Source organism: Ursus maritimus, unplaced genomic scaffold (genome assembly GCF_017311325.1).
Source record: "Ursus maritimus isolate PB19 unplaced genomic scaffold, ASM1731132v1 scaffold_11, whole genome shotgun sequence".
Taxonomy (NCBI): Eukaryota; Metazoa; Chordata; class Mammalia; order Carnivora; family Ursidae; genus Ursus; species Ursus maritimus.
In genome coordinates, this window is record NW_024423453.1 from 50397050 (window position 1) to 50406688 (window position 9639).

Genomic DNA, 9639 nt, shown 5'->3' on the forward strand with positions numbered 1-9639 from the left:
GGGAGCGCTCGGGGGGGGGGGGGGGGGGGGGGGGGTGAAAAGAAATGTCAAAACCCACTCCCTCTTGCCTTCCCCTAGGTTTTTCCTGTGCTCCTGCAGTTACCAAAGAATGAAATGGCATGGTTAAATCAAAATTTCTGTTGTTATGTACCCACCTTTTCATATTGTGTAACTAGGTGAGTTGTCCTAAATCTTCCCTAGCCTGCCCACCTTCTCCCGCCCCCCCCCACCCGTTTGCCACCCATCTATCAAGGAACATCTCTACCCGTGATGATGAGACTGGCAAACAAAACATCCAAACCAACCAAAAATAAAAAAGAAGCAGAGCCGAAACTCAGTCTGTTCTCTGTGGACTAACACCAGTTCTTAAAGCATTCGCCTCTCTCTAGTCTACCTGGAGACCAACGGAACACTCTTACACCACCTGTACCTCCAGTCTATGCCCAATCTCCTAATCCAGCCAGGGTCCATCATCGCTGTTCTAAAAGGAGCTGAAGAACTCGATGAAACTCGGAAATAAAAGAATAGGGCTCGGGGTGTCTACCAGGGCGCAATGACAGACTGGAAGGGTCAGCACCGAGGGAGAGGGGCTCCATTCCAGCCCAGACGCGGGGAACCGTCAAGTGTCCGGGGGACCGTGCGTGCGTCCGGGTCCGCTGCCGCGCGGGCGAGCCCGAGCCTCCGCCGGCTTCCCGCGGGACACGTGCGGCGCGAAGAGCACTAAGGTGGACCACTGGTCAAACCCACCAAACCCACCGTTGCCCAGACCATCCCAGCGACCCGTTCCTCCGCGCCAACTCCAGCGCGGCCGCCCCGGCAGCCAGCTCCAGAAAAACGCAAAAGATAAGCGAGGTCAAGGGAAGACGGCCTTACGAGAACCCCAGGAGGGGAGAACTCATATCGCGGTGCAGAAACCCTGGTGGAGCAGGGTGTGCGGATGCCACCAACTCCCGGTTACTAACGTCGGCCGACACCCACAGGCAGGAGTCCCGGAGTTGTCCGATCTTCTGCTGCACCTTGCGACCTGCCTGCACCGGGAGCCCAACTGAAAGGCTTGACTATGCCCCACCTCAGTTTCGCAGAGTCAATTTCGGGCACTCGCACGTTTTTTCTTCCTCTCTCATCCCTCACGCCATCAATGAGAGATTTCCAAAAAGTCCCTTAAAAGGTGTAAACTGGAAACTTACCCTCTGTTGGATTCATCTTTCTCGCCCGTTTATTAAAGCGGGAAGAATGGTAATGGAAGGGAGCAGAGAGGGGAGAAAAGATCCGTTGGTATTTCTCCTGCTCAAATCCTAAAGATTGATGAAGATAGGAAGAGACGCCCCCTTAAAGCCGAACTCCACCTCATCCCCGGATCACGTGACGGCGCCCCGCGAGTAGCGCCTGATGCTCCCCCCGCAGACACCTCAGCTTGATATACACCTCGGGGGTGCGTTGCCTAGGAATTCTGGAAAGAAAAGCAATTAAACATATCCATACATTGTTAGACACATACGCGCGGTGCAGAGGAAAGTAAGCACTCATCCCCACACTCCTTAACTCCCGGGAAGGCAAGAAAATTTTACGAGGCTTTTACAAAGTCAGAGCCACGGTTTTCCTTTGTTTGCAGGTCAGTGCCATCTTGTGGCCGAAGTTATAACCGGCTGAAATGTTGGAGCGTCAGCCGAACTCAAGAATGAAAGGGATTGTAATGCAGAAGAATAGGAAATGTGAAATTCACCGCAACAATGCCACTAATAAGTTTCTCGCTTTCTTTTGTATATTTCCGTTTGCATATTTCTCACACCAGTGCCGAGAAGGTTTTTCACCATTTTAAAAGCGAACAAAGAGAAAACCTTACCAAAAAAAAAAAAAAAAAAAAAAAGTAGCAAATCTCTGATGAGATAGCCTGGCCCTGTATTCCTTCTTTCTTTCCACTGAGAAAATGCTGTCAGGTTTGTTCCCAGTGCCTCGCTGCTTTTTTTAGGGGAGCACGATGAACTGAACATCTCCCTGGTGGTCAAAAAGAGTCAGTGCCATTTCCTCGGTGCTTAGTCTACTGCTGTACTGAACGTTGTGAAGAAAAGAACGGAATGTACAGAAGAGTACATTGACGGTGGCAAAACCATCATGGTGCTCGGTGATTCTGGATAATTACTGATGCACTGATCTTAGATGTTTTACTTAGTTGTGTTCTACTTTGAAAAACCAAAGTTGTGTATTTCACAAACACATGTACGCAAAAATTATTTACTGGTGAGGATGAATACAACTTCTTCCAAATCAAGCTGCCAGAAAATAAAAAGTGTTCCTAATAAAGGTATAGGACACTGCCTAGGATACGCATAAAAGTTTTATTACATAACAACTATGATTGCATTCTGTCTTCAAACTAAAAACAAAACAAAATTCCAAGAAAAATGGAATGCCCTGAACTTTACACTGTTAAAAAATGCTTTCTTTCTCTATTAGGCAAAATAAACACTATTTAAAGTTCAGTATAAGTCATAGCTGGTTTATTTATATAGTGATGTAAACATCTCTGTTTTTTTCCCCCCAGAAATCTTTCTAAAATATCTGTCATTAGACATATTTTTGTACAGTTGAAAAGGGTGTGTGATCAAGAATTAAAATATCATGGTCATCTAATAATGAGCTACAATAATAGATGTGAGCATACATTTTACAAAATCCTACTACAGGCTAAACAGAGTAAAATGGCATATATATTTTCTTTTTTTATTCTTTTCTCTTTTTTTAACCAAGGATGAACATATAAAGCCTAACTTAGGAATTTCAGTTCTTTTAAAGAGCAATAACTCTTTAGGTTTCTTGTCGCCTTTTGTCTACTCTATTCCCTCAAGTCACATTCCAAGAAGCAAGTTTACCCCAAGGTTCTGATATCAGGTTGGCTGTTTTCAGTCTGCTGCAAGAATTACAAATGAAATCATCTAATTTTCTTTGAAGAATACATTTTTATGTAAGCATTTTTGCTATGTCAACAGGATTTTTGGAGTTGAAAATATAACCTGGACTCGTTAGACACTTTCTGTATTTCCCAAGAATGCTATAATAATGCTCAAACTACTATGGCCAGTGTATTTTATCACTTTATTAATTGAATTGTTATAAAGTGTCCCCCATAAGGCAAATTTATAAAGCTGCATTCTTGAAATATTAATATAAATACCAATCTTTGAAAGATCATTGGTCTCAAAGACTTTTCTATGTCAAATTTTGTGGTACAAAAAGAAGTTTTGAAATGCTCAACAACGTAGCAAGTTACATAATTCTCTAGGAATATCATTTATTAAGTACTCTTCCAAAGTGTAAAATATAAATAACATTTTTAAAAGTGTAAAATAAAAAAAATCAGCATTGTATAATAACCAAATACAACATAAGATCCTCTTATAATGTAATCTTATGGAAGGTTTGACATAAAGTAATCCGAGTTCCTAAGAAGACATGTGTTAAAGAGTAATCTGAATTCCTCAAAAGATGTATTAAAGAGACTATATGTGTGAAATAAAGATAACTTCTTTTTCTACTCTTAAATGAACAGCCAGTTGCATACTTTCTTATCTGGGATTCAAACTAGATAAAACCTCACCTTTGCTAGGGAGAGAGAACTTTTTCCATTTTGTGTATTTCCTTCTGAAATTTCATAGCCATCTGACCTATAAACCATGAATAGGAGAATTAAATTAATGACATGTTTTCATGTTCTCTTGGGTAAGTCTTTTGTTCTGTCATTTAAACAGAAGAATAGGCTCTACTCATTAAATCTCTGCAGACCTTAATTTTATCATCTAAAAAATGGTCTGGCCCTTTAAATTGCATGATTCAATGACTGCATAGATAAAAGTGTATCACTATACTTGCTGATGGAATTTATCCATTGTAACTAATTTATTGGTCTCCTGATGAATTTCTGCTGCAAGGGTTAAAGATTCTAAAATGCTATTAGGTCTTGATACAGGAAAGTTGTCATAAATTATGACTCAGAAAAATCTTGATAGGCATTAACACTACATGTGAAAACTAGAAAGTGGATGACATTGTAGGAGAAAATTCCATCAGGGTGAAACTTGTATGAACCACGTTGGTGAGTAAGTTCATATTCTATTCATTAATTAGGTGCCAGTTTTTCCACTTTCTGTAACTTACCTATTACATTTATTTGAATTGATGATGTCATAGAATATAGATTGCAACATTATTTTACGGACCACGAAGGAAGAAAATGCTTCCAGTAATGCAAAGACACACAAGCAATTGTAAATGAATCTCAAAGTTAGAGTACTAAAATATTTTTTAAAATCCTCATCTTAGAACCAATGAAATATAGGAGGCAAAGAGTTTTGACTAAATTGGTTAGTACAATCAAATGGTCAATACAATCACTTAATTCAATTGTCTTTGAGAATTAACTCTCAGAAAGAAGTAACAATTTAGTGTAAATGTTAGTACACAAGTATGTAGGCAAACAATTCAATTACCTTCTTTGTGCAGAGAAGCTAAGTAATATTTATGGATTTGTTCTTGATTTGAACTGGGAATGCACTTCAAGAAAGTTCTCATTTCGTTACATAGACTACAAATTCAGAGCATTTGTTTTAAAATTCTCAGAATAAGACTCTAGAAGACTAGGGTCTTAAAACTATTTAGTAAATATCCAAACATTCTCCTGCAGATCTCACCTTGTCCAACACCCTTTATACATTCAACCAAAGTGTAATGTTATCTTACAAAAGTGTCACATTGTGTATTTATTACATGGTATAATGAACAGAGCTTTGCCATTGTTACTATTATTGCTTTTGATTAGAATTATTACTATTCCCTTCATATCTCTTTCCAAAGGTATGGAGTAGGAATAGCGGGTGAGAAGGGCAAGTTTGAACGCGCCTCTAAACCTGCCATCATCTATGACAAATACCTCCAACAGTTCATCTTGCCCCACTTCCACCTCCCATGACCCCCACCCCGAAATCTCAGCCTTAATATTAGACCCTTTCACAACACAACACAACACAACACAACACTACAGGCAGCCAACATCAGTAGATCAGACTTGGTTCCATGATGTAAAGCTACTTCACATCCCTGAGATAGGGCAATTTTTCCTAAAGGAAAAAAAAAAAAAAGACTCCTTATGTCCACATAAACAACTTCACAAACTGGCACAAAGGTGGTATGAAGTGTTCCCAGGCATCACTTTGCTTAGGTAAGTATCCCATTTTCATTCCTTTGTTTAAAGTCTAGCTATTGCTTTTCTTTCTCCAGATACATATAAACTTAGAAAGAGAATAAATATCCAAGGATGGGCTGGGGTACAATTGGACTCTTCTGAACCCAGGAAATTGCTTGGCTACCATTCTCTACTAGCATAGCAGCATAAAGGTAAAAATAACCGAACGGCACAGATTATCCAAAACTTTAGCTGAGGGACACCTAGGTGGTTCAATCCGTTAAGTGTCTGCCTTCAGCTCAGGTCATCATCCCAGGGTCCTGGGATCGAGCCCTACATCTGGCTCCCTACCTGGCAGGGAGCTTGCTTCTCCCTCTCCCTCTGCCTGCCACTCCCCCTGCTTATGTTCTCTCTCTCTCTCTCTCTCTCTCTCTCTCTCAGACAAATTAATAAATAAAATCTTAAAAAAAAAACACCAAAAAAACCTTAGCTGAGACATAAATATTATCCAGAAATTCTTGGGCTTGAGTGACTTCCAGTTTCTCTTCTTTGAGAAGGTTTTTCAAATTGTCACCCTTCTCCCCCAGTCTTCTACCTTCTACCGAGAAACTCTCAGTTTCTAGACTCCTCCTTCCATCTGAATTAAGTAAAAACCATAGGACATTTACTCCCTCACTTCTGCATTCCTCATTTCAGCAGTGACTCCTCTGCCCCAGCTGTTTCAGCCCCCAGGCTTTGAGTCAGCCTAGTCCAGATTTCCCAGCTGACGCCCCAAACACCGTGTGACAGAGACAAGCCACCACCACTGTGCTCTCCCACTCAATCCATGAGCATAAAATCCATGAGCGAGTTGTTGTTTTACTCCACTAAATTTGGGAAGCTTGTTACACAATAATATAACTGTAACACCTGTTTATTCAACAATTCAGTTTTCTTGGCGCAACACTAAAATGAAAACAAAAATAAAATTGCTCACTCTTGCATTGTAACTCCCTCACCCACGTCAAAGCTTCTGTAGCTGTCTTCTCTTTCCTGGTAACTTTTCCAAAACTGAACATTTACTGTCCCCTTATTTGCTCTTTAGATATGGCCCACCTGAATCCACCTCTGCCCATAACACCAATGATCAAAGCCAGTGGAAACAATTCAGACATTATTATATTTATTCTTTATGTTGGTTTGACTCTCTTGACCTTCCTATGCTCTTGGAATTTTCTTTTCCTTTGACTTCATGAACTCCACACTTCAGGCTTTTCTCATTCCTTACCGCATGTTCCTCAGTTTTCTCTCTCAAGATCAGCTGTCTCCCTCTACTTCTTAAGTGGCTCATGCTATATAAATGGGCCCGAGATGGCACCTGCGTATTAGCCTAAATGCCCCCCCCCATATTGTTTTCTCCTTCACACAGCAGGCTAGGACAAGTGGCCCAAAGCCAGACAGCCCCAAACTCAAATTCTCACACATCTAATTGCTTTAAATGTAATCCAAATAAATATATTTTTAACCAGTTAGAGCCCATTTACTTTTCATACCCTGACAAACTGCACCCATCATCTGTTAACCATAGATAAAAGAAATCCTGTAGCCATGAAAGACACCAAACTGCTGTTGCCCTTTAGAGCTCTGTGAACCAAGTCTCTCCACTTAGCTACTGAGTGATATCACCTAGACAAGTGAGCCTACTCTCTATTTTCCCCCTCTCCCCAAGAGTCCTCTGTCCTATCTCCCCTTCTGGATGGTAGCACCATGCTGTTGTCTTTGGAAAATCTCTTGCCTGGAGAACCTACCCCTGTCGTGCGACACTGTCCAAGACCACTCCCAAAAAGCTCGTGTGTTACTGCCTTTCGTGGTCCTTTCATTCCCTTGATTGACCTGAAATCCCCAAATTTACCATAGATCTCATTCTTAATCTTCTCCTTTTTTTTAAACCTTAATGCATAATCATACCCTCTGTCACCAATTATATGCCTATATGCTCACAACCCTTATTTCTATCTAAAGGACAGATCCCTCTCAGGCTTCCTTGGCAAATGTGCTTCCCAGCTGGTGGACAGGAATCTCAGTCTTGTCATCATCTCCATCCCTCAAACCAGAATCTAAAAACTATCCTGTGTTTGTCTCTCACACTCTCAAATGCAATTGCTCACACATTCCCATTGATTTTACCCCTTAAACATCTCTCAAATGTGTTTTTTCACACCATCGAACTCTACTTATTTCTCTGCTAAATGGACCTTCTGCCTCAGTGGTTTTCACAATGGTCCAGGTATATCCCTCCCCAGCTTAGTCTAGTTGCTTTCCAGACCCTTCAAGTACAATGTCCTTTTAACCAATATTTTCAGTGTCTTCCTCTCCACTTCCCACACACTCAGTCATACCAAACTATCTGCGCTTCTCTGTTACATCCACTCTCACCTTCATGCTATTTCCCCACTTCTTACTTACCCTTCCCTGCCATCTGGGGATTCAACTCTCACCAATTCCTCAAACCTCAATTCAAGTAGCTTCTCAACTATGAAGCCCTCTTTTATTCTCTCCATCTCTCCAAATGCCCCCATAGGCTGAATGTGCCTTATTCATGTTCCTGAAGCACTCTAAGTTTATTTCCAACATAGAATTAATACACTAGATATAATTAATTGTTTATTTGCACAGAACCACACTGTGGTCTCTGGAAGGCAGTGACTACTTTTTTCACTTCTTTGAACTCACAGCTTAGAATTCTATCTGTTATACCACATGATATTGAAAAAAGTTCTGTTGAAGGATTGAAGAACAAAGAATAAGGTAGGATAACATAAATTATGAACATCATAAATCAAGCCCATTTGTTCATCTGAAACATTTAAAACTGTCTTGGGCATTTTAGTTATGGTGGATTACTGCTCTTTTATACATGCACATAATACGTGTGTGTGTGTGTGTGTGTGTGTGTGTGTGCATTTACATATATGTAAATTCTACATATACTTTATACATATATATGCTTATTATATTCTTCTCTTGATGATTCTTCTCATTTTTAAAATTTTCTTTATGTGTTAATTCTGCTTTCCCTGGTAAGTATAAACTTGAAAAATGAATCCTACTGCCTTTAAAAATGTATATAATGTCCAGCAGAAAAATGTTTTATAAGTTTTTCTACCTACCCACTTTTAAAAGCTGAATTACCTGTGAGCACGAAAAGAGTAAGAATACGGTAACAGATTCCTTTTTGAAGAGCCTATCATTTAACCACATCAACTTTTTATTCTGGGCTTATGCTTTGAACAGTTCTCTAAACATTCTTTTTAAAGACTATTCAAAACAAACCAACATATCAAAAACAAATAAACTATTTCTCTTTCACTTCCACTTAAATATAGTAAAGCTATATTTAGACTTATAAGTAGATTTAAAATACTAACCATGAAAACTTAGCTAAGAAATGAAAATTTATTTTTAAAAAGCATATTGGGGGATACTTATCAACAACACCACTTTTTGTTTTGATTTACAAAAGGGAAGAATGTATGGCCTACCTATGGATTTACATGATAGCAATATTATATCTCCAAAAGAATCTACGTTCTCTTCTTCTATATTTTTTGTGCTGTGATTTTTAAAATAATATAATTAGATGAAGAATCATCTGTTGATATGTAAGACATCCACAACTTTTTAAAAGAATGAATCAAGTATCATTATGTAGTTATTATAGCTGCAGGGAAGAGAATGTGCCAATAAAAATGGAAAGCTATCAACAGTATTTCTTTTTTTCTAATATGGAGAGAAACAGTTTCTGCGACCATCAAATTTTTCTCAAGATCCAGAAAGTTTCTCTTTCTACACATATATCTATGATGCATGCTTGTTAATGGCATAAAGTCATAGGTAGTCAGAGCTTAAAGGACGTTCCATATCTACCAGTCAAAACATTTCATTTTACAAAGAAAGTGAAAACTACAAAGGTCAAGTGTTTTGTCTAAAGCCACACCATTAATCTGGAATAAAACCCGAATGAAATCCGGGTCTTCTGACAAGTATCCATTATACAAATACATCTGTGATATGTGATTGCATAACTATATAGATGCATACAACACGTATGTGTGCATGTATTTTCAACATGGAAAATTTATTGAAAGAAAAAAGAACTGTACAATCTGTCTGGCAATTAGTCACTGAGTTATAGTTAATGATTTAATTATTAGGGAATCAAAAGGAAAGATAAAGTATTGCTTAAGTAGCAAAGTGCTAACTGGGGATGTACTGCATGGTGACTAATATAACAAAATAAAAATTATAAAAAAGAAAGTAGCAAAGTGCTTGTCAGAAGAAGACAATTATATGTTTATCCTGCCCCCTTAGGACCTCAAAATTATCTTTGAATTCTCTGGGAAAATGGCTCTATGCACCCAAGTCTTTGGGTCAGCTTTTTTTTAATTGCCTTTGTTTCTTAAAAAAACTGCATGTATTTCACA

At 39.1% G+C, this 9639-nt stretch overlaps 1 protein-coding gene across 2 annotated transcripts in view; it reads right to left on the reverse strand.

Annotated features, from left to right (window-relative positions):
• The window catches only part of NPY1R (neuropeptide Y receptor Y1), an 8795-nt gene extending 6961 nt beyond the window's left edge, over positions 1 to 1834 (reverse strand). For both annotated transcript variants that reach the window (XM_040626412.1, XM_008685593.2), the window contains exon 1: positions 1188 to 1834. The gene's annotated coding sequence lies outside the window, so the exon portion shown is untranslated. The remainder of the gene's footprint in view (positions 1 to 1187) is intronic.
• Between the last annotated feature and the right edge of the window lie 7805 nt (positions 1835 to 9639).